The 25,606-nt window shown below is 44.9% G+C and overlaps 1 long non-coding RNA gene across 1 annotated transcript; it reads right to left on the bottom strand.

Annotated features, from left to right (window-relative positions):
• Positions 1 to 2,351: 2,351 nt before the first annotated feature.
• Positions 2,352 to 25,169, bottom strand: LOC116595226. The gene is made up of 3 exons (XR_004287570.1): positions 25,086 to 25,169; positions 17,529 to 17,533; positions 2,352 to 2,362 (listed from the first exon to the last, which is right to left on the bottom strand). It is a non-coding gene; the product is annotated as an uncharacterized LOC116595226 (long non-coding RNA).
• Positions 25,170 to 25,606: the final 437 nt, after the last annotated feature.

Raw genomic sequence — 25,606 nt, 5'->3', positions numbered from 1 at the left:
TACGATAAGTGGACAATGAAAAGAGAGAAAGGATGGGTTATTTAATAAATAAATAAACTATTATTATTTAATAAATCCGTTGTTAAAACAACTGGTTAACAAATCTGCCCAATTCTCCTGGGCCTATTTGGATTAGAGTTCCTCCTTTAGGGCTGGGTGTCATCACGTGATCGGCCCTGGCCAATGAGATGTGTGTTGGAGTAATAGGTGTCACTTCTTTTGGTGGGGAGGGGCAGAGGGACATGGAGAGAATCTTAAGCAGGCTCCACACCCATCGTGAGCCCAGTGGGATACGATGGGCTCCATCTCACAAGATGGGTGTCACTTCTGAGAAGAAGCTTTTAGGACCATTACACAATTTCCCATGTTTTCACTCACCCTCAGCCTCAGTCCGGGAGTGAGCGTGACTCACAGCAGAGGCCCCAGCTGACCCATGATGAACACCTAGAGTGAGAGGGAAATAAACCTTTGCTGTTTTAAGCCACTGGATCTGGGGATTTCTGTTACACAGCTACCCTGACTGGTACAGCTGCTGTCTCCTACTCACAACTCTCTGAGGAAAAGCAATTCACACCAATGCATTAGAATTGCAAACCATCCATGTTTTCTGGAAGCATCTGCGCTTTCAAAGGGAGTGTTGGAGAAAAGGCATAGGCTATCCAAAAGAGTAAAGTACTGTGTGTAGGACCAGCTACGTAATCTGTGGGCCCCAGTGCAAAATGAAAATACAGACCAGTTGAGGGGCGCATGGCTGGATCAGTCGGTAGAGCCTGACTTTTGATCTCAGGGTTGTGAGTTTGACCCCCACGCTGAGTGTGGAGATTACTTAAAAATAAAATCTTTAAAAACAAATATACGGGGGCACCAGGGTGACTCAGTGGGTTAAGCCTCTGCCTTCGGCTCAGGTCATGATCTCAGGGTCCTGGGATGAGTCCTGCATCGGGCGCTCTGCTCAGCAGGGAGCCTGCTTCCCCCTCTCTCTCTGCCTGCCTCTCTGCCTACTTGTGATCTCTCTGTCAAATAAATAAAATCTTTAAAAAAAAAACAAATATACAGGTCCCTTATTTAAAAACTATTAAAAATGGTAAAGATGGTGATAGCAGAGCATTAAAGCATGCATGGGGCCCTTCTGAGCATGAGTCTCTGTGTGACTACATGCAAACACAGATCACACACCCACTGAAGCTTGCCACCCCCCCCCCACCGTATATAACTGACATGTCTGCATCCTCCCTTTCCTCCCACTGCAATTTCCTCCCTGCTCTGCCTCACATGACACGTCCACCAAGCACTAAGGTGGACCTTTGTGGTTTGTTTTTGAAGTCTTCGCTCAAATGTCTCCTTCTCAGTGATGCTAACCATCCCCCTTGTTCCTTATCCTGACTGATTTTTCTCCTTCATACTTAGCATCATCCATTGTGGAATACATTTGCTCATTTATATTATTAATGTGTATCTCCTTTCTAGACTGTAACCCATGAGGGCCCAGATTTTTGTCTGTTTTGGTCACTACTGAATCCTCAACACCTAGGAAGTGTCCTAGGTCACATAGTGACCACTCAGTAAATATTTGTTGACTGAGTATATGATTCAAAGAATATCAATAAGAGAATATAGAACAGGCATCCACACACATTGGTGGGTCCATTCCTTCAACAGTATTTAATGGTTGTCCCTTAAATCACTGCATCATGTTATCTTCTGGGGGTGTGATGACAAACTGAGGTGCTGCCTATTCAGTGATGGAGTTGGGTACTTGACCTGTTGCTGGAAATCCTGATAATCATTATGAAATGTACACTTATGGGACATCCTGAGGCTGAGCCCCATAGGGAAATACTTTTTTTTTTTAAATCAATTTTACCATGGGGCGCCTGGGTGGCTCAGTTGGTGGGGCAACCGACTTTTGATTTTGGCTCAGATCATGATCTCCCAGGTCGTGGGCTGGGCTCCCTGCTCAGGTGGGGAGTCTGCTTGAAGATTCTCTCCCTCTGCCACTCCCCCTGCTCGTGCACGTGCATGCATTCTCTCTCAAATAAATAAATAAATAAATAAATCTTTAGAAATAATAAAAAATTAAAAAAAATAAAAATCCATTTTACCAGGCTATAACTTACATGCCATAAGATACACTTATTTGAACTGCCCAGCTTGCAGCACTTAGGTAAATATATAAGCTCACATTCTGCTTGCTTTTTTTTTTTTTAATTGTGGTTAAAAAAAATACCTAACATTAAATTTACTATCTTAATTATTTTTAAGTGTCTAGTTTGATAGTGTGAAATAAATTCGTATTTTGTGACCCACCATTAGGATCTTTTCATCTTGTAAAACTGAAACTCCAGTAAATACCAATTCCCCCCTTCCTGCAGGGGAAACGTTTCTTTTTACTTCACCCTTAAAAATGGAGCATTCAGGAGTGCCTGGGGGGCTCAGTGGGTTAAGCCTCTGCCTTCGGCTCAGGTCATGATCCCGGGGTCCTGGGATCGAGCCCCGCATCGGGCTCTCTGCTCAGCGGGGAGCCTTCTTCCCTTTCTCTCTCTCTGTCTGCCTCTCTGCCTACTTGTGATCTCTCTCTGTAAAATTAATAAATAAAAATCTTTAAAAAAATGGAGCATTCAGAATGTATAGGAACTTTTTTTTTTTAAAAGATTTTATTTATTTATTTGACAGAGAGAAATCATAAGTAGACATAGAGGCAGGCAGAGAAAGAGAGAGGGAAGCAGGCTCCCCGCTGAGCAGAGAGCCCGATGCGGGACTCGATCCCAGAACCCTGAGATCATGACCTGAGCCAAAGGCAGCGGCTTAACCCACTGAGCCACCCAGGCGCCCCTATAAGGAACTTCTTAAAATAGTCTCAAAATAGGGCTACTTCCAGAAAAAGTCAGTGAATCATTAAGGTGCAAATAAGGATTCTTAAGGGTGCAAATAAAAGAAAAACAGTCTGACTCAAATTGGCTAAATAGTAAAAGGGAATTTGGAGACTCCGGTAATAAAACATTCTTCTATCCAGAGCTTAAATGATGTGACCTGCCCTAGCTTCTCTCTTTGCCTCTCAGCTCTGTCCCTGGGGGCTGTGTCCTCTCCCAGACAGAGGACAGCACCACCAGCCCACCCTCTCTTTCTGGACCTTTCTGGCAACCCAGGCACATGCCTCCCCGGATCCCCACTGGATCAGCTCAGGTTTCCTGCCCACAGTGGAACTGATCTCTATAACCAGAGCAATGGAGTCTGTTGATTATCTTAAGCCAGTTGGGGTCCATGTGGGAGCTCAGGTAGGGGGTTGATCCCCTAAAACTGCATGCCTGAGAATGGGAGAGCGACAATTTAACCAAGGAAAATTGGGTGCAGGTGATAAAGGGGGAACAGATGCTGGGGCAACATTGTGATGTTATCACTGATATGCATTTTATATAATTAGGTCAGTCGATCAGTACTCAGAGAGTCCCATAACAAAGTAACATCCTGATGAACCTCTGGGGTATGGATCAGGTTGTCCCCAAATCAAGGGTTCAGGTGTAAGTGATTTATGAAGATGGTGCTCTCAGGAGAAACCTGTAAGGGACTGGGGTAGAAGGAGCAAGACGGGGAAGGGGAGGGAGGCCCAGCAAGGAAGCCATTGGGGTGATGATTCAGCCTCAGCCTGATCCCTCCAGAACTGAGTATCAAATCACACCCCCAGGGGTGCCTGGGTGGCTAAGTCAGTTACGCATCTGCCTTCGGCTCAGGTCATGACCCCAGGGACCTGGAATCGAATTCCAAGTTGGGCTCCCTGCTCAGCCCGGAGCCTGCCTCTCCCTCTCCCTCCGCCTCTCTCCCCTGCTCACACTCTCTCACTCTGTCTCAAATGAATAAAAAAATTAAAAAAAATAAAATTACACCCCCAGGAAAAGGAACTGGGCTGTCATCATACTTTCACCCCAGTCTTTAGCTACTTGGCCTTGGCAAAGGAGGATCTTAAAACTCTCAGATCTTGTCCCATCCTCCAAGCAGTCAAAGAGGATCTGATGCCCAAGGTGGCCTTCTGCAGCTTGCTGGTGGAGGCCCCTCACAGCTAAGCTGGTGCGATCTGGACGCACAGAGCCAGTCACAGGCAGGCCTTCTGGAGAGCCCACTGCAGAGCGGCAGTGACCAGGATCTGCTATGGAAGCTGATGCCAGATGGGCAGCCCCAGGGGGACTGAGAGCAAGGCTTCGGCAAGTGTAGCACCTAGAGGGGAGACACCTCAGAGAGTGCCACACAGAGCAGTAAGCTGCAGGTGGGGCGAAGGCACACCCCAGTACATGACTGGGAGAATGCGGCTATAGAAGTGAGTGGTGTTGTATACAAAGTGTGGTGTTGATTGGGCCAATCCAGAAGTGAGGATACCCTTCTCCAGAGTCTCCCATGGCAGGGTATCAGCTCCCACCACCCAAGCCTCAGCTCCGAGCTGGCAGCCTGCTTGTCTGGAGTTTGCGAGCTGCTCTGCACCCAGACTCCAGGGCTCTGGGGCCCTGAGATCCCAGACCTTCTGCTTGGATTAGGCTCCATCTCTGTCCCTCAGTAGCGCCTTGCTAAAACCCTGTAGCCTATGGGCCGAGCCACTGAGGTCCAGGGCCCGGGAAGGAAACACGGGGGACCTCCAGGCAGGCTCTGTCTGGGCTCAACGTCTGCATAGCTGTTACTACCAGCATGGGGTCCAGATCCTGGGGCAGACCTCTCCCCTGTGTTCAGCCTGTGGGCGCTTCCTGTTCTCCCCCATGCCTGTGACTTTTGTGGGAGGCCTGTCCTGGACTTCTGGAGTTGTTCCGTAGGCTTGGGATCTTGCCTTTCCCAGGGCAGCCCTTAATCACTGAGTGAGAGTATGGGAGAAGGCAAGCCCAGTTCTCTCGCCAGGAGGCACGACAACCTTAGCATAGAATCAACACTCCGGAGCTTCCTGAGGGACCAGATGAGGCTCGTACTTCACCTGGATCGCTGCCCTTCCTCAGCTTCCTCCTTCTACCCGCCTCCTACTTTTCCCACTCCCTTCCTCTCACCCCTACAAACCCTTCAATATCCTCAATATCCTCTAGTGCACACGGAAGCCTCATTTCAATCTCTTTCTGGGGAATCTGACCCAAGTCCCCTCCGGAAGTTGGAGCACGATCTTTGAGAAGCTCCAAGCTCAAGTTCTTACAGCCTCATGTCCTGCAAAAGAAAAAGCTCTTCCCTGTCAGATCCGAAGAGAAAAATCCCAGAGAGAGTTCTGCTTGGCGGATATGGGTCATGTGTCCATCCCTGTAATCATCACTATGGACAGGAAAATGGGGTCCTACAAACTCCCCAACAACTACACAGTGAGAAAGTGGGGCACCTGAGGGGCTCAATCGGTGGAGCTGCTGACTCTTGAATTCAGCTTAGGTCATGGTCTCGGGTTGTGGGATCGAGCCCCGCGTCAGGCTCCACACTCGGCATGGAGTCTGCTTGAGATTCTCTTTCTCTGTCTCCCTCTGTCCCTCCCCTCTGCTTTCTCTCTCTCTCTAACAAATACATAAAGTCTTCTTTTTTTTTTTAAGATTTTTATTTATTAATTTGACAGAGAGAGATCACAAGTAGGCAGAGAGGCAGGCAGAGAGAGAAAGGGAAGCAGGCTCCCTGCTGAGCAGAGAGCCCCATGTGGGGCTCAATCCCAGGACCCTGGGATCATGACCTGAGCCGAAGGCAGAGGCTTTAACCCACTGAGCCACCCAGGCACCCCCCAAATACATAAAGTCTTAAAAAAAAAAAAAAAAGGTGAGGAAGCATTTCCTAAGTGACAGAGCTACTGTTCCAGTCAAACAAAACAATAAATGGTGATTGCATTTGTTTTAGTTTTTTTTTAAGATTTTTTTTTTTTTTTGACAGAGATCACAAGTAGGCAGAGAGGCAGGCAGAGACAGAGGGGGAAGCAGGCTCCCCGCTGAGCAGAGAGCCCAATGCAGAGCTCGATCCCAGGACCCTGGGATCACTACCTGAGCTGAAGGCAGAGGCTTTAACCCACTGAGCCACTCAGGCGCCCAAGGTGATTGCTTTTGTAAGAATATAGGTTTCGGGGGGCACCTGGGTGGCCCAGTTGGTTAACTGTCTGACTTTTGATTTTGGCTCAGCTCTTAATCTCAGGGTCCTGGGACTGAGCTCCACATCGGGCTTCACCGCATCGGGGAGTCTGCTTGGGATTCTCCCTCTCACTCTGCCTGCTCCCTGCACCGCCACCCTCCGCCTAAAAAAAAAAAAAAATAGTAAGTTTGGTTGCATGTGACAGTGATCAAAAATAATACCACCTCACACAAGGTAGAAATGATGTTTTCTCTGACATAAAGGTACAAGGCAGTATAGCATCTCAGCTCAGTGATGTTGCCAGAAGCTTTGGCTCCTTCTGTCTTCTTGCTCTGCCCTTCCTGCTCTGTGTTGCTTTTAACTGCACTATTCAGTATGGCTCCCTACCCCCCTGCATTGCAATCACTATGGTGGAGGTAGGGGGAAAGAAGAGGGGAGAGCATATTCCTTTTTACTATAACCTTTTCTCTCATGTCCCATGGACCAGTACCTAATCATGTGGCCACATCCAGCCGCGAGTGAGGCTGGGCAGAGTCCATTTTATTTTTGACAGCCATGTGCCCAGCTAAAATATCATTATACTGCAAGAAAGGGAAAAGAAATTTTGAGAGATAACAGGTCTTCCAAGACTCCCTTCAAATACTATATTTATGGGCATTTGGAAAAAAGCAACTGAGATTTCAAAAAAATGGTGGGCAGGCCAGCGTGAAAAAGGAACAACTTAATGTGTCTGGGTGGCTCAGTTGGTTAGGAATCTGCCTTCAGCTCTGGTCATGATCCCAGGGTCCTGGGATCGAGTCCCGCATGGGCTCCCTGCTCAGTGGGGGGCCTTCTTCTCCCTCCACCCCCTCACCCCACTCAGGCTCTCTCTCTGTCTCGCTCTTTCTCAAATAAATAAACAAATAAATAAATAAATAAAATACCCCCCCCCCAATAAAGTAGTGCCTCTCAGTCATATTCTACAAAACCTTTTTTCCCAAGGGTTACTGAGAGGGGTGGCAGGAAATTGGGGTTCCACAATCAGACGCATTTGGGACATGCTGTGCTAAATTCAAGGTATGTTAGGAAATTCTTTGGTTGTGTTTGTTTCGAATCGCAGGACTTCTCAGAACTGTAAATGTGTGCATGTACCTCTAACACGCCCACAGAGGACACCGATGGCATTCATACTCCCTGATACTTCTGGGAAGGAGGGGTGTTTTCAGGAACTAGGCTTATGGGGCACCTGGGTGGCTCAGTCAGTTAAGCATCTGACTTTGGCTTAGATCATGACCCTGAGGTCCTAGGATTGAGCCCTATGTTGAGCTCCCTGCTCAGTGGGGAGTCTGCTTGTCCCTCTCCCTCTCCCTCTCCCCCAGCTTGTGCTGTCTCTGTCTCAAATAAATAAATAAATAAATAAAATCTTTTTTTTTTTTTAAGTTTATTTATTCAAGTTATCTCTGTGCCCCATGTGGGGCTCGAACTCATAACCCCCAAAATCAAGAGTCGGGTGCTCCAGCAACTGAGCCAGCCAGGCACCCCTGTAATGAGTGATTTTAAAATTCTAATTCTTAAAAATAAAAATACTAATAATAAATTCTAATTCTTTTAATAACATGACATCAGTAATGTGTAATAATATAAACAAGAATCACTTAGACTTGGTTTAAAATTTTATTAGTTTCCTTGCTCACCACTATTTCTTTTATATAACATTTTCTTTTCTTCGTTTTTAATTGTGGGAAGGTACCTATAACATAAAACTTGCCGTCTTAAGCATTTTTCAGTATGAAGTTCAACGGTATTAAGGACATTTTGGTTGGACTCCATCCTCACCATCCATCTCCAGAGCTCTTCTCACATTGTTCAACTGAAACCACACCCACTGAGCACAAGTTCCCTGTGCTCCTCCCCCCAGCCCTGGCACCTACCTCTCTGCCTTCGGGCTCTGGTCATTCAGCTTCTCCAAGTACCTCAGATGAAAAGACTCAGACAATATCAGTCTTTCTGTGGCTAGCTAATTGCACTTAGCATAATGTCCTCCAAGTTTGTTGCAGTTGTCAGAACTTCCTTCCTGTCTAAGGCTGCATAATATACATTGCACACACACATGCACACACACGTACACACACCACTCATTTTGTTCATCCATATACAACTCTTTCTTAAGCTCTCTCTCTCTCTCTCTTTTTTTTTAAATATTTATTTGAGAGAGAGAGCATAGGCACAGGTGCAGTGGACGGGGAGGTGGGGGGAAAAGAAGGAAAGGGAGAGAATCCCAAGCAGACTCCATGCTGAGCGCAAAACCCAACACAGGGCTGGATCCCCAGACCCTGAGATCACAACGTGAACCAAATCCAAGAGTCAGGAGCTTAACCGACGAAGCCACCTGGCCACCCCAAGCTTTTTTTCTTTTTAAATAAATTTGGGGGTGTCTGGGTGGCTCAGTCAGTTAAGCGGCTGCCTTTGGCTCAGGTCATGATCCCAGGGTCCTGGGATCGGGCCCCGCATCGGGCTCCCTGCTCAGCAGGGAACCTGCTTTTCCCTCTCCCTCTGCCTATTTGTGTTGTCTCTCCAGCTCTCTAATAAAAAAAATAAAATCTTTTAAATAACTAAATAAATATTTATTTATTTATAATACATAAAAATAAATAAATTTATCTGCTGAACTAGCAGTAGACAAATACATTACTAAACATATAATTAATATTTAAATGATATATAATAATTATAATTTATATTAATACTTAAATTATAATATATATTGCTTTAGATTTTAGTATTACTTAAAATTATTTTGGTAATTTCTCCTTATGTTGAAAATAACACTTCAAGTTATGTTTTCAAGTGGGGCATTTGGTCCATCTTGAACTGCCTACTTTTTGCCTACGGTAGGCAGAATGCTAAAGATGGGATTCTTTCCACACCACATTCTCATCCCCTAGTTATTCAAACACTAACCTATAGGCAACTTTGTCAAGGGATTTTGCAACTGTAATGGAAGTTCCCAGTCCATAGATGTTAACACACAGAGGTTCTCTGGATAGGTCTGAGCTAATCACAATAAGCCTTTCACAAAGCAGCAGAAGAAGGCAGAAGAAAAAGCAATTCATAGCATGAGAATGGCTTGATATGTCATTCCCTGTTAGAAGATTGTGAGAACCACATGAGAAGGGATGTGGGCCCTATTAAGAAACCATGAGAGAGGCCCCCAGTCAATAGCCGGGGAAGAACGGGACCCTCAGTCCTGCTACACGAAGGAACTGAATTTTGCCAACACCTAAAAAAGCTTGGAAGTGGATTCTGGCCCAGTAGAGCCTCCAGAGAGGAATGTGTCCCTACCATAGTTTGATTTCCACCTTATAACCCCTGAGCAGAAGATGCAGCCTAGCCTGCTTCGATGAATGATCTACGAAGTATAAGATAATAAATAGGCATAAGATTTTGGTTTTTTTATTTTTACTTTTACTTTTTTAGGGAAATGCTACCCACAATGTGCGGCTCAAACCCACAACTCTGAGATCAAGAGTTACATGCTCTACCAACTGAGCCAGCCAGGCACCCCTCAACATGTGCAGGTGTAAGCTGCTAAGTTTATAATTTGTTTTTAAAGACTTTATTTATCTGACAGAGAGAGAGAGAGAGATCACAACTAGGCAGAGTGGCAAGCAGAGGGAAAGGGAGAAATAAGCTCTCTGCTAAGCAGGGAGCCCAACGTGAGACTCAATCCCAGCACCCTGCGATCATGACCTGAGCCAAAGGCAGACGCTTAACCAACCGAGCCACCCAGCACCCCAAGTTTATGGTAAGTTTTACATGGCACCAAACAGCAAATACAATGCCTCTTCTAAACCATCTTAGTCCTCACACAGGGTTAGCAATCATGTTTGATGCTTCATCTTTCAAATCCTCCCTCAAAGGATGAAAAGTCGTTTACATGGGTCCATGTAATTATGGACCTATTTGTGGGATTTATTTGAAGTGTGCGCCACAGGCTGTGGAAGCAAAATGTGCATGTAAAGGGCCTCTGGGATCAGGAATACCCACAGAGACTCGTGGCTGTCCTCCTGAAACAGCTGGTTTGCCAATACATAGTCATCAAAGCCTAACCCTTTTGAGAGAAAGAAACAGGGTGAGGGACGTTATTGGCCATTTGGACCACGGGCATAGCTTTGACCTTTTTTCCAGGGTAGCCAGTTCCCTCTCCTCCCTGATGCTATAAGCCCTCTATTGCCTCAGCCCTAGATGGGAGATAAGTGAAGGTGTCCACTAGTCTGACAGCTTCCTACCAGCTGTTGTATACTTTTTCTCTATCTTCAGTCTTTAAAACAAAACAAAGCAACCTTTATTTTTGGGAAAATGACCCAAGTTCATTTTGGAAAAGCAGAATATATTAGATAAACAGGAAGGGAAAATATCCATGAACATTCTCACCACACACAAATTATACATACATATATATGTGTGTGTGTGTGTGTGTGTGTGTGTGTCTGTTTGTGTAACACCTCTTTGTAATTTTCTGGGTATCTCTTTCTCTAAATGCACACATCGTTGTCTAGATTCATCTTGTTATATATATCACTTTAATTAAAAACCTAGATGTCCTTGTATGTCTATTTATGTCCCCATCTTTCTCCAGCTCCACATCTCCCCATACTCACACCTGTTTCTGTCAGTTTATTGTGACTGTTTATTTGAAAGTTTTTTGTGACAGTTTATTTGAGAGAGAGAGTGGTGGGGAGGGGCAGAAGGAGAGAGAGAGAATCTTTTTATTTTTTATTTTTTATTTTTATTTATTTATTTATTTATTTTTAAAAAGATTTTATTTATTCATTTGACACAGAGAGATCACAAGTAGGCAGAGAGGCAGGCAGAGAGAGAGAGAGGAGGAAGCAGGCTCCCCGCGGGGCAGAGAACCCAATGCGGGACTCGATCCTAGGACCCTGAGATCATGACCTGAGCCGAAGGCAGCGGCTTAACCCACTGAGCCACCCAGGCGCCCGAGAGAGAGAATCTTAAGCAGGCCCCACACCCAGCGTGAAACCCGATGTGGGGCTATCTCACGATCATTACCTGAGCCGAAATCAAGAGGCTGATGCTTAACCCACCGAGCCATGCAAGTGCCCCGTCTGTGTATTCTTGACTTGCCGCAGCCCTGCGGTAAGCCACACGGGGCCCAGTGACAAATATTTCTGGAGCCAAGACATTCACGAATGACTGGAGTCAAATACATTCCCATTTCCAAGTTTTCCGGTCATTTCTGGGGCATCTATGGATATCACCCTCTGACTTTTGAGTATTTCCTGACAACCACTCCGTTGCCATTCACCCAGAAAAGAGACAATGCCAGCTCCCAGCAATCAAGGAAAAACAAACACACACACAAACAAAATCCCCAGCATCTTCCGAGAAACCCGTTTCTTTTCCTCTGCCACACACCCGCTCCAGAGCAGACCCTCCACCACCAATCACAACAAACTAATAAAACCTGCCAGGTGATTTGCCCGGGGTGGGCAAAAATCCTCTCCTACAAATATTTGTTGAGTCTTCTCCCACTCAATAATTAAATCCTGCTTTCCCCTTATACCTGGATGACTGGAACCACTGTGGTGGAAGAGTGCCACCTGCCACCTGCTCCAGCTCTTGGCTCGCCTGGGACAAGAGGATGGCAGAGCAGGGAGCCTGGGCTTCCACCCCAGGCAGAGTTCTGGGTATCAAGACAACTTCTTCGGGCTTCTCTTCCTTGGATTTCCTTCCTTCCCTGTATCACTTCCGCACTGCTTCCTGGAATCACTCCCAAACTACTTATGCCCCCAAATCTGCTTCTGTTAGAAGTCAAACTAAGACTAGCGGGGATATTAGCTTCTTCTGAGGTCAATGGGGACACCTAGCAGTTGTAAGCAGGGGCTCAGATCTGTACCAGTTGGGAGCTGGGGACCCTGGTTAGGGGGCGTGGAAATTGCAAACAAAGAAGTCAGTGCGGGGATGAGCACACTCGTGTCTGCGAGCTGACCCAGGTCGGTGATGTTCTGTCTGAGTCCCGAAATGTTCCAGGTGTAAACTCTGTGAATCATAGGTGTGAGTAAGGTTCTTTGGGCATGTTTGGGATTTTGACATGTTTTTGTTTTTAAAGAAATATCCTTGTCTCTGCTCCCCAGTCTTGTCCCCCTCCAGGATGGCCTTTAGAACACTAGGAGGACAGAGAAGTATTTCACATCCTCCTTCAGGGAAGGCAGTGTCCTTCAGGGAAAACTGACTCCACCCTGACAGGCTGGCGAAATGGCCCAAGGCCAGGACCCAGGACTTGGCTGGCCAGTCCCAGCCCAGTCCAGGAGCCCTGCCAGTGTGGCAACGATGCGTCACCAGCTGGGTGTGTTGGCCATGATTGGCTTGACCATGACTGGACAAGGCTGTGAGGTTTCCCAGTCTGGGTCAGTGTGGGTGTGTGGGCAGAACAGAACTAGGGCTGAGGGCAGAGACCAAAGCCAGGAAATTTTGTCGGCTCCTTTCATGGCATATCAATCCCTCTGCCCCTTGCTCAGATCAACTTCTGTGGTCTTCTGTGAAGATCACTTTTCTGGTCTTCACACAGATGGGGATTTTCAATGCATCCCACCCCTCATGCTGGCTCTGCCCACCTCCAGTGCAACTCCAATCTGACCTACAGTTGTGGTAGCCGGCCTGTCAGGGCGTGACCTGCATCCCACACAACCAGTGAGTCACAACCTCTGTGGTCCGGTCTATGGGCTGGTCACTTCCTGCCCTTTATTCCAGAGCCCTGCTTTGAGCCCAGTCTTTACACAAGCCCTGACTTTAACCAGTTATTCCAGAAGCATCCCCACATGGGAATCTGGGAAGCTGGTGGTAGTAAGGGGCCTCTGCTCTGGCCTCCTGGCCATAGCCACTGCCTCTCTGATGCCTCCTTGTCTCTAAGATTGTCAGAGCAGCTTTGCTGCCCATAACAAGGGCCACTGGGAAAAACAACAAACAGCTAAGGGAGGTGGACCATGGAAATCAAAGAAAGAGAATTCTTTGTTTCAGTCCCTCTTAAGAGTGCCTTCATCGCTCCTGACAACTGGTCAACCTGCATCTAAGCCTTTGATATTCCCTTCCTAGAGACCTAGGTCATGCCATTCATGGATCATTCCATTTTGTTAGGAAATTATTGCATATGAAGAAACCAAACCTGCTTTCTATGAAATTTTCCATCTTTTCGTATGTTTATTGGAAATTTTTATTTCATTCACAAAATTCATAGAGTTGTCTAAATTTCCAAAGTTGTAGCTATAAAATTATACCTAATATTTTTGTCTATTGAAATGTCTATGCTCTGTTGTTCTTATTACAAATGTTATCTTTTTATTATCCTTTTCTTTCTTTAGTAACATTTTTCAGAAATGTCTATTTTATTGTGTGTGTGTGTGTTTTTTAAGACTTTATTTAAAGGGGCACTTGGGTGGGTTAAAGCCTCTGCCTTTGACTCAGGTAATGATCCCAGTAGTGGTAATGGCGGTCCAGCTTTGCCAATATACTAAGAACCGCTGAACTATAAACTTTAAACGGTGACTACTAAGGTGTGCGAGTTGTATCACAATTTTAAAAAGTGTGGGGCACCTGGGTGGCTCAGTGGGTTAAAGCCTCTGCCTTCGGCTCAGGTCATGATCCCAGGGTCTTGGGATCGAGCCCCGCATCAGGCTCTCTGCTCAGCAAGGAGCCTGCTTCCCCCTCTCTCTCTGCCTGCCTCTCTGCCTACTTGTGATCTCTCTGTCTGTCAAGTAAATAAATAAATAAATATTTTAAAAAATATTTTATTTATTTGCTTGACAGAGAGAGATCACAAGTAGGCAGAGAGGGGGCAGGAAGCAGGCTCCCTGCTGAGCCGAGAGCCTGATGCGGGGCTCCATCCCAGGACCCTGGGATCATGACCTGAGCCGAAGGCAGAGGCTTAACCCACTGAGCCACCCAGGTGCCCCTATTTTATTGTGTTTCTTTTAGTGAATTAGCATTGCGTTTGCTTGATCAAATTTATTATTGTGTTTCACTTGCCTTTGTTTTGCTTACTTCTGCTTTTATTTTGCATAATTTCTGCTTATACTTTCTTTGGATCTATTTTGCTGTTCACCTGCCAGCTTCTTGGGCTGAAAACTCAATTCACCTAATATCAGTCCTTCCGGTTTTGTTATCAATGCACCTATGGGTATGCATTGTCCCAAGTACTGCTTTGTACACATCTCCCAGATGTTGACATGTAGCTCTCTAATTATTGTTTATTTCTGAATACTTTGAAAATTTTTAATTTTTTTAAAGATTTTATTTATCTGTCAGAGATAGAGAGAGAGCACAAGCAGGGGGAGTGACCGGCAGAGGGAGAAGCAGGCTCCCCACTGAACAGGAGCCCAATACAGAACTCGATCCCAGGACCCCATCATGACCTAAGTATAAGGCAGACACTCAATTGACTGAGCCACCCAGGCGTCCCATTACTTTTTAATTTTTCTTTAATTTCCTTTTGAAACCAAGAATCTTTGCATAAGCTTTCATATGATTTTTCAAGTTAACAAATTTTTGGTTGAATTTTTCTTGTTATTTTGTAATTCTACTGCCTAGTTGTCAGAGGATACAAGTTGTATGAATTTTCACTTATTTGTAATGGTCATCCATCTGTCTCTGGTCTGTTCTCTGGTCCCTCTCGAAGACATTTTAATTCCTCTTTCACAGGATGCTCCGAAAATCTGATAGCAGTTACTTAGCAGTCCCTGGGGAGGAAGGGGACTCCCCCAGAGCATTGTCCATCTTCTGGGGACTTTTTAAGCTGTTCGGATGCCCCTGCCCTCTGTCCCTCACCCCATCATTGTCATCATGTGTTGAGACAGGAAAGGAAAATCTGCTCTGAGTTAAACATTCACTGTAAGACAGTTGTGGCGTGGCCCATCCTGTCCTGAGGCTCATCTCTGGAGACATTTGAACCTTTCAGTGTCCCTCTTTAGTAAACCTCTGAAGTCAACATAGTGCTCATCAGACTGTAGGGCGTTGTGCACTTCCTCTCTCCCCGAAAACATACTTCCCTTTATGTGTTTCAAAGCTACCTTTTTCTTTTTCTTTTTTTTTTTTTGTAAAGATTTTATTTATTTATTTGACAGACAGAGATCACAAGTAGGCAGAGAGGCAGGCAGAGAGAGAGAGAGGGAGAAGCAGGCTCCCCACTAAGCAGAGAGCCTGATGTGGGGCTCGATCCCAGGACCCTGGGATCATGACCTGAGCTGAAGGCAGAGGCTTTAACCCACTGAGCCACCCAGGCGCCCCTAGCTTTGTCTTTTTCATAGACTGTAAACTAAGCCCCAAACCAGAGTTTCCCACACTGGGTTTCACGGAACACCAATTCTGTAGGTATTAATAGATGATAGACAGAAAGGGTTCTGTTTGGGGACTGTTGAATTAAACAAAGATAGCTGACTACTATGTCATCTTAGATCCTCTGTATCTGCTAGTGTGTTAACTGACTTTATAAGAGGAGGGAAAAGCATGGCTGTGTTCCCCAAACTAATCTGGAATGGAACCTTTCTGTAGGACACTGGGTTAATGCTCTAGAACAGACACCATATTCCATGTTGCCCTATTCTGGAATAGAATCCTATGAAGTCTTTTGTCTTGGTTGAATTTTTTTCTGCCTAATGGTTAGAGTCAGTCCTTTACTTCAGCTTCCCAGTGTTGATTCTGTAATCCAGTTTTTCTTACTGTCGGCGGATCAGAGCAGCCTGCCCTGTGCTCATGCCGGCACAGATAAGTGCTTGGAAAGGACCAAGGACGGAGCCTTGAAGTGTGCCTTGGACTAGGGAGGACATACGTATTTCATCCAATGACTCTGATTGCCAGAGGCTTCCTACCCCAGCACATCTTAGAGTTCCTTGTGCAGGCGAACCACCTGGGAATATTGCTAAAAGCAGAATCTGAGTCAATGAATTTAAAGCAAGGTCTGAGATCTTGCATTCCCAACAAAAGCTACCAGATGATGCCGAGGCTGCCAGACCCGGAACTACATTTTGAGTAGCAAGGTATCAGAGCACTATGCTGAGAAAGAATCTGAGGCTGCATCTGTGCTCAGTGGGAAAGAGTGCCATGATCCACTAGTAATGTCTGCTGTGGGCAGAGGCGTGAACCGTGAATACAGGCTATCTCTGCCCTATAATCTCTATGTAGAAAATGATGTATTATTCAAGACTAGAGGGAGAAAAAGGTCATTCATACCATACAGTGTTATGTAAGCATGAAAATGAATATCTGTGTTTTCTAGATGGCATAAATTCTAAAACATGTGTAAGAAGGCAAGATTGGAGAATAAATTATATGCTATTCCTCCATTTGTGTAGAATAATCAGTAATCCTATACTCCGAGGATACCAAGACTTGAGAAAGCTATAGAAAACAGGGACTTTGTTACACCACTGGTGGGAATATAAACAGGTATAACCACTTTAGAATATTGGGTGGTGCTATTATCGGAATTGAAGACATGCACCCTCTCCCTCATCCTCTGCCTGCCACTCCCCTGCTTGTGCGTGCTCACTCTATCAAATAAATAAATAAAATCTTTTTTAAAATTCCAGTATAATTGACATTCAGTATTATATTAGTTTCAGGTGTACAATATAGTGATTCAACAATCTATACATTCTTCAGTAGGCATCATGATAAGTGTACTCTTTTTTTTTTTAAAGATTTTATTTATTCATTTGACAGATAGATCACAAGTAGGCAGAGAGGCAGGCAGAGAGAGAAGGGGAAGCAGGCTCCCCGCTGAACAGAGAGCCCCATGCGGGGCTTGATCCCAGGACCCTGGGATCATGACCTGAGCCGAAGGCAGAGGCTTAACCCACTGAGCCACCCAGGTGCCCCATGATAAGTGTACTCTTAATCCCCTTCACCTATCTCACCCATCACCCCCCCCACACCTCCCCTCTGGTAACCACCAATTTGTTTTCTGTATTTAAGAGGCTGTTTTTTCCCTTATCTCTTTTTATCTTTCTTGTTTTGTTTCTTAAATTCCATATATAAGTGAAGTCATATGGTATTTGTCTTTCTCTGACTGACTTATTTCACTTAGTATTATCTAGATCCATCCATATTGCTGCAAATGACAAGACTTCATTCTTTATTTATGGCTAAGTAACATTCCACTGTATACATATGTATCATGTCTTCTTTATTCATTCATCTATGGATGGACACTTGGGTTGCTTCCATATTTTGGCTATTGTAAATTATGCTGCAATAAATAAGACTGCATATATCTTTTTAAAAGATTTTTATTATTTTTTAAATATTTATTTTATTTATTTGAGAGAGAGAGAGAGAGAACAAGCACACAGAGGGGGACAGGGAGAGGGAGAGGGAGAGAGAGAAACAGACTCTCCTCTAAGCAGGGAGCCCGATGCAGGGTTCAATCCCAGGACCCTGGTATCACGACCTGAGCTGAAGGCAGATACTTAAGGGACTGAACCTCCCAGGTGCCCCTATTTTTAATTTTTTGAGAAACCTCCATACTGTCTTCCACAGTGACTGCATCAGTTTGCGTTCCTATCAGCAGTGCACAAGGGTTCCTTTCTCTCCATGTCCTTGCCGAAACTTGTTATTTCTCGTGTTTTTTATTTTAGCCATGTTGACAGATGTGAGGTAATATCTAATCAGGCTCTTTCTGCCCCTAAGCCACGTTCAGTTCCATTCATCAGAAATTTAGTGAGTGGGGCGCCTGGGTGGCTCAGTGGATTAAAGCCTCTGCCTTCAGCTCAGGTCATGGTCCCAGGATCCTGGGATCCAGCCCCACATCAGGCTCTCTGCTCAGCAGGAAGACTGCTTCCTCCTCTCTCTCTGCCTGACTCTCTGCCTATCTCTCTGCCTACTTGCAATCTCTGTCTGTCAAATAAATAAATAAATAAAATCTTAAAAAAAAAAAAGAAATTTAGTGAATTTAGTGAATACCTGCTATGTGTCAGGCCCTGTGTTAGGTTATGAGAGTTCAAGGACAAAACTCATTGCTTTTCCTCCTCCAAGAGGCCATATTTTAGCAGGAGAAGCCCCACATACAATAAATAACAGAGCAATGACACAGAGGTTGCTGGTATGCCGTGATAATGGAAAGAGGGAGAACAGACAAGGATGGGGGCGTAGAGAGGTGGTGGGTCCCTGGGAACACTGCAAAATTTTTCCCAGGGAGGATGGAAGGGTAGGGAAAAGCATTCATTCTGGGCAGAGAGGGCAGGTGACGTGAATTAACACCCCATTTGCTGAGTCTGGAAACTGGAAAGGTGAGGAGGGGCCAGCTGGGAAGGGCCTTGAAGGCCATGAGAAGGAATATGGACTGTCTCCTGCAGGCAGAGATGGGTAAGTGAAGGAGGGTGGTATTAGGAGAAAGCTGGGTGGGTCTTAAAAAGTTTCAAACCAGGGACGCCTGGGTGGCTCAGTTGGTTGGACGACTGCCTTCGGCTCAGGTCATGATCCCAGAGTCACGGGATCGAGTTCCGCATCCGGCTCCCAGCTCCATGGGGAGTCTGCTTCACCCTCTGACCTCCTCTTTGCTCATGCTCTCTCTCACCGTCTCTCTCTCTCAAATAAATAAATAAAATCTTAAAAAAAAAAAAAAGTTTCAAGCCAGACCAAAGTTTACTGTAACAGTTTTACAAGAAGACACTTCGAAGAAAACGTGGAGAAAAAGAGGCAGGGAGCCTTGTTGTGAGCTATTGTCTAGGAAAGAGGTCATGATGACCGACTTAGGATTGTGGTTGTAGGAAGGAGGGGCCAGATTCAGGTCACAGATTCAGGTCACTAGTGTCAGTCACTTCCATTTTCCATTCTTAGATTCTAGGGTTAGAATTGGAATAATCCTAGAGAAGACCTAAGATAACACTGTCTTATATCAGGTCCCCTAGAAGCAGAGCCTGATGCGGGAATTCAGGCATACATGAATAACTGGAGGGGTGCTCCCAAAAGAAGGGGAGTGAGGGAGGCAGAATGGTGCAGAGGAAGAAGCTGAGAAAGATGTGGTTTCATGTGGAATCTAGCCTTAGCGTGATCCCAAGACAGCTCCGTGGCATGGCTCCCTCCACTATGCTGGTCTCACCTTGAGCCAAGAGGACCAGCCTTTTATTTTATTTTATTTTATTTTATTTTTTTAAAGATTTTATTTATTTATTTGACAGAGAGAAATCACAAGTAGACGGAAAGGCAGGCAGAGAGAGAGAGAGAGAGGGAAGCAGGCTCCCCGCCAAGCAGAGAGCCCGATGCAGGACTCGATCCCAGGACCCTGAGATCATGACCCGAGCTGAAGGCAGTGACTTAACCCACTGAACCACCCAGGCGCCCAGGACCAGCCTTTTATACAACCGGGTAAGAGTAACCACACAGGCAAGGGGACCCTGGTTGGCCAAGACCAATTCTCTGGAGGAGGGGACAGTTCTAAGTCATTAACAAAAAATACTCAGAATGGCTGCCCCCATTTTCATCCTGTCTCCAAATTCATATGCCCAAGCACTAACCTCCAGGACCTCAGAATGTGACTATATTTGGAGAAAGGGCCTCTAAAGAGGTGATTATGTTAAAATGAGACCATTAGGGTGGACTCTAGCCCAACAGGACTGGTGTCCTTATAAGAAGAGACTAGAACCCTCGGAGAGGGATATTCATGCGCACAGAGAGGAGGCCATTGTGAAAGCACGGTGGAAAGGCCGCCATCAGCAAACCAAGGAGACAAGGCCTCAGAAGAAACCAATCCTGCTGACACCTTGATGTCAGACTTTCCAGCTTCCAGAGCTGTGAGAAGGCACATCTCTATCACGGAAGCCCCCCCCCCCCCCGCCATCCCCACCCCAGTGTGTGGTATTCTATTATGGTCGCCCCAGCAAATTAAGAAGCTGATCAGCAGGATTTGGATGGTGCCAGCAACATTCACTATATCTTCATTTATGCTCTTCACTCAAACCCTCTCTCCTTTCCTTCCCCACCTCCCTTCCCCAAACAGTTCATTTAAATCTGTCTTCCCTCTCATCCTTAAGAACAATGGCCTCCATGGCAAGAACCAGCTGATTTCCTGGATGGGATATGGGCCACCTGCCCCAGACAGGAGTCAGCCAGCAATCTTACTGAAGATGTTGTGACATCTCAGGTTGAAAAAGGGCAACCAAGACTAAAGATTTATGGTCCTTTAGTTACAATGAGCAATCACAAGTGTTGCTATATTTCATCCATTAACCCACCATCAATAGACAGGTCCAATGACTAAGGGTGATGTGTGTGGTCCTGGCCAGTCTACAAAGAGCTAAAGAATTGTTCCCAGGATCTGCTATGAAGGGGGAACAGAGTTGGCTAAGCTTTCAGAGATAAGCTTTTAATTGATGTGACCGTCATTAAGATTAATATTTATTGGTGACTAATTTTCCCTCTACCGCTGGATTTTTCCTGTGGCAACAGTAACTGTGTTGATCTCATTTTCATGTAGCAATGGCAATTCCTCGGCCTGCCAACTTGCTGAAACAATGAGTTCCCAAGAAGCAGGTACCAAGTCTGGTAAATTTATCATTTAGGTCTTGGTAGGTGTGAGTAGAGTTTTGACTTTTTCTCGAGGTGAGATCAGGAGCCATTCTCCAAAGGTACATTCGTTTGCTACAGTTACCACAACAAAGTTACCAGAGACGAGGGACCTTAGGCAACAAAAATGGATTTCCTCACAATTCTGAAGGCAGGAAGTCTGAGATGGAGGTGTGGGCAGATCAGTTTCTCCTGAGGCCTCTGTCCCTAGCTGGCAGACGGCCGTCTTCTCCCTGTGCTTCACATTGTCCTCTCTCTCTGTGTGTCTGTGTCCACATTTCCTCTTTCCACCCCCAATGACTGCATTTTAACTTAATTACCTTTTTAATAGTCACATTCTGAGGAACTGGGGATTAGGGCTTCAATATAGGAACTTTGTTTTTTTCTGTAGATTTTATTTATTTGTTTGACAGAGATCACAAGTAGGCAGAGAGGCAGGCAGAGACTGAGAGAGAGAGAGAAGCAGACTCCCGGCTGAGCAGAAAGCCCGATGCGGGGCTCGATCCCAGGACTCTGGGATCATGACCTGAGCTAAAGGCAGAGGCTTAAACCCACCGAGCCACCCAGGTGCCCCAGTATAGGAACTTTGAAGGGACACATGTCAGTCCCTAACAGACGATTTTGAGCAGGAAGAGATGGTATCTGATTTTTTTTAAGGACCCAGTATGGCTGTGGTGTGATGCACAGACAGCAGGAAAACAAGGGTGTCAGGAGGCCCTGGCAAATAATTCAGAGGACAGAAGGGGGTGTCTCAGCTAGCGGGGCTGCAGTGGATTTGGTGAGGAAGAATCAGACCCTGAATATGTTTTCAAGGTAAAGTGGAGAGGATATGCTGATGGCCTAGAGGGTGACACAAAGAGAAATCCATGAGTCTGTCCCAAGGCTGGTAGAACACCTAAACACCTTTCACCTTGGTCTTTTTCAAATATATCAGAACTACCAGATGATATCAAAATACAGATTCCTGGGGGACGCCTGGGTGGTTCAGTCGGTTAAGCGTCTGTTTTTGGCTCTGGTCATAATCCCAGGGTCCTGGGATCGAGGCCCACTCACTGCTCAGCAGGGACCCGGCTTCTCCCTCTCCCACTACCCCTGCTTGTGTTCCTTCTCTTTCTGTGTCTCTCTCTGTCAAATAAATAAGTAAAATCTTGAGAGAAAGAAGGAACGCAAGAAAGAAAAGAAAGAGAAAGGAAGGAAGGAAAGAAGGAGAAAATAAACGCAGGGGCGCTTGAGTGGCTCGGTTGGTTAACCCGCTGCCTTCGGCTCAGGTCACGATCCCAGAGTCCTGGAATGGAGCCCCCCCCCCCCGCCCCCGGCCCCCGCACTGGGCTCCCTGCTCAGCAGGGAGCCTGCTTCTCCCTCTCTCTCTGCTGTTCCCCCTGCTTGTGCTCTCTGGCACACTTTGTCAACTAAATAAATAAAATCTTTGAAAAGAAAAGAAAATGCAGTCCATATAGCAAGAAGTAGGAAATAAAGAAAAAGCATAAGAAAAAGCCTCAGTGCATAAATAAGATGAATTACAGCAATTATAATAATAATACAAGCTGTTAAACTCTATTATTGAAAGATAAAAATTTGCAGATTAGGACACAAAACCGTAACTATATGCTGTTTATTAGCTACATCTATAATGAAGTAACAAAAAGGTAAAAATGGAAGAACAGTAAAAATTACATCAGAGAAATACAAATAAAAAGAAACAAAAGTAGTAAATGGGCTTCGGTCAGGGAGGATTCAAGGTAGTTATAAGGTGACAATGATAAAATTCAAAATTTTAGTTCTACGCATTAAAATATAAGAAATAAAAATTGTTCAGGGGCACCTAGGTGGCTCACTTGAGCGCCTAACTCTTGGTTTCGGCTCAAGTCACAATCTCAGGGTGCTGAGGTTTAATCCCGAGTAGGGCTCCTTGCTCAGTGCGGAGTCTGCTTGAGATTCCTTCCCCTTCTTTTTCCTCCCACTCTGCTTCTCCCCATGCTCCCACTCTCTCTGTCTCTAAAATAAATAAATGCGGGGCACCTGAGTGGCTCAGTGGGTTGAGCCTCTGCCTTTTGCTCCGGTCATGATCTCAGGGTCCTGGGATCGGCCCTGCGTCAGGCTCTCTGCTCAGCAGGCAGTCTGCTTTCCCCCCACCCCGCCTGCCTCCTGCCTACTTGCGATCTCTGTCAAATAAACAAAATCTTTAAAAAATAAATAAATAAAAATAAATAAATGCAATCTTTAAAAAATTGTTCAGTCTTAAGAGAAAGTAAACAGAACAGTCATTATAGAAATTTTATTTACCTTCAGTATTAACCTATCACAGAGGATAAGAAATAAATAACATTAAAGAGGTTCTGAACAATACAATTAATAAAATTGATTTATTAATTGTAAATCAAAGCGTGTCTCCTAGAAACATAGAATATATCATTATATTCAGCACCGAAAAGACATTGGAAACATGCATTATTTATTAGACTACCAAAAAAAATTAAAGAGGTTAAAAAGTCAGTGTACTTGCAAAAGCAGGAACTATCCAGGCCATTTTCTCTGACTACAATGCAATAAAATCTGCAGATGAAAAGTAAATGTTTAATTTAAAAAAAAAGTTAACTACTTGGGAAATTTTGGAAGGTACCTTTCTAAGTAACATTTAAGACAACAAAGAAAGAAGCCAAAACTGTAGTTAGTTAGAGGAAAATTCATACCTTAAAAAGTTTTCAATATTGACAAGACATTAATAGAGTTCAAGAAGTTGAGAAAATTGCAATGAGATAAAATTAGGGAACACAAATAAAGGAAATCGATCAGTTAAGAGCATCACCTAATAAAATAGTAGAATACAAAATAAGCTTCTCGTTTCTGTTGAGTTGATTTCTAAACAAAGGATCAAACTTTGTCACTGTTAAATAATATTTATTATGATAATACTTTTCGGGGGCTCTGTCAGGATAATTCCGCATGAGGTCACCTAGATTTTCTGATTATCATTTACCTCACACTGGTCTGAATTAAGGATGGAGGCTTGGTTGAGGCTGTAGAACCTTCTTATTTAAAAATATATTTTTAAAAATTAAGCTTGTTAAACAAATCTTTTTTTTTTTTAAGATTTTATTTATTTATTTGACAGAGAGAGATCACAAGTAGGCAGAGAGGCAGGCAGAGAGAGAGGAAGGGAAGCAGACTCCCCACCGAGCAGAGAGCCCGATGAGGGACTCGATCCCAGGACCCTGAGATCATGACCTGAGCCGAAGGCAGGGGCTTAACCCACTGAGCCACCCAGGCACCCCAACAAATCTTTAAAAAATGGATTATTGAGGTGCCTGGGTGACTCAGTTGGTTAAGCGTCTCCCTTTGGCTCAGGTCATGATCCCAGGGTCCTGGGAATGAGCCCCTCATTGGGCTCCCTGCTTACCAGGGAGCCGGCCTCTCCCTCTCCTTCCATCTGCCACTCCCCCTGATTGTCATACGAATAAATAAAATCTTAAGACAAATAGATCATTGAGGTGTGCCTGGCTGGCTCAGTGAAAAGAGCATGAGACTCTTGATCTCAGGGTCAGGAGCTCAAGCTCCATGTTGGGTACAGAGAGTACTAAAAAAATAAACTTAAAAAAATGAATTATTTGAAAAGGTTAACGGAATAGACAAGTCCCTGGCAAGTGTATCATTAAAGAGTGCTCACATAAATATGCAAGATTTTAAGGATTAAAAGATTTAAAAGACCAGGGAATTACAAGAGAATCCACAGATCAAAGAAGAATTTTTTTTGAAGATTTTTGAGAAAGATTTTATTTATTTACTTATTATCTGACAGACAGAGAGAACACAAGCAGGGGGAGCAGGAGAGGGAGAAGCAGGCGCCCATTAAGAAGGGAGCCCCATGTGGGCTCAATCCCAGGACCCTGGGATCATGACCTGAGCCAAAGGCAGATGCTTAATCCACTGAGCCTCTCAGACAACCTGAAGAAGAATTGTTTTTAAATTAAGGAAATAACTCATTCAACAACATAACACAAAGAACAAGGAAGGATTTTTCAAGAAATTGTATTAACTGATTAGTAATGGGGGGGATATATTTAATTTTTCCTTTCAAATAATTCACCAAAAACTGATTTGCAGTACATTGTATGTTCTCTCTAGGGCTGATTATTTAAGTTTAAAAAAAATTTTTTTTAAGATTTTATTTATTTATTTATTTGAGAGAGAGAGAGAGAGAGAGAGAGCACAAGCTGAGAGAGGAGGCAGAGGGAAAGTGAGAAGCAGACTCCCCACTCAGCAGGGAACCCGAACTGGGGCTCAGTATCATGACTCTGAGATCATGACCTGAGTCGAAATCAAAAGAGGGGAGCTTAACTGACTGAGCCATGCAGGTGCCCTCTTAGCTCTTATATTTGGGTCTCTGATCCATTTTGAACTAATTTTTGTATGCAGCATTAGGTAAGGGACTAACTTCATTTTTTTGGCATGTGGATATGCAGTTGTCCTAGCACCATATTTTGAAAAGACTGTCCTTTCCCCCCATTGAATGATCTTGGCAACCTTGTCAAAATTATTTGACTATATATGTGAGGGTTTCTTTTCAGGCTCAGTCTTCACAGCGGAATCACCTGGAGGGCTTTAAAAAACTCTGACGCCTGGGCTCCACCCTTCAGGGGTTCTGATGTCAGGGCAACCTGGGCGCGGAGAGGTTTTACTCATCCACAGGGGCTTTCAAGGTGCATCCAAGGTTAAGTAAGGAAGAGCTAATATTGACCAAGCACTCATGCTGAGCCAGGCTCCATTCTCCAAGTTTGACATCCTTGAAATCGAACCTAATAACCTGATGAGATTAATCTATTGTTTTCTCATACAGAGTGGCCAATGAGTCACAAAGAGGTTAAGTACTTGCCAAAGACACACAGCTCACAAGTGGCAGGGTCTCCACTTCAACTCCAGAGCCCATGCCCCTTATTAAAATGCTGCGTTGTTGGGGCACCTGGGTGGCTAGTGGGTTGGGCCTCTGCCTTTGGCT

This window comes from Mustela erminea, chromosome 7, assembly GCF_009829155.1.
Source record: "Mustela erminea isolate mMusErm1 chromosome 7, mMusErm1.Pri, whole genome shotgun sequence".
Taxonomy (NCBI): domain Eukaryota; kingdom Metazoa; phylum Chordata; class Mammalia; order Carnivora; family Mustelidae; genus Mustela; species Mustela erminea.
The sequence above is the reverse complement of the archived record's forward strand: the minus strand, read 5'-3'. Positions and strand labels throughout refer to the sequence as shown.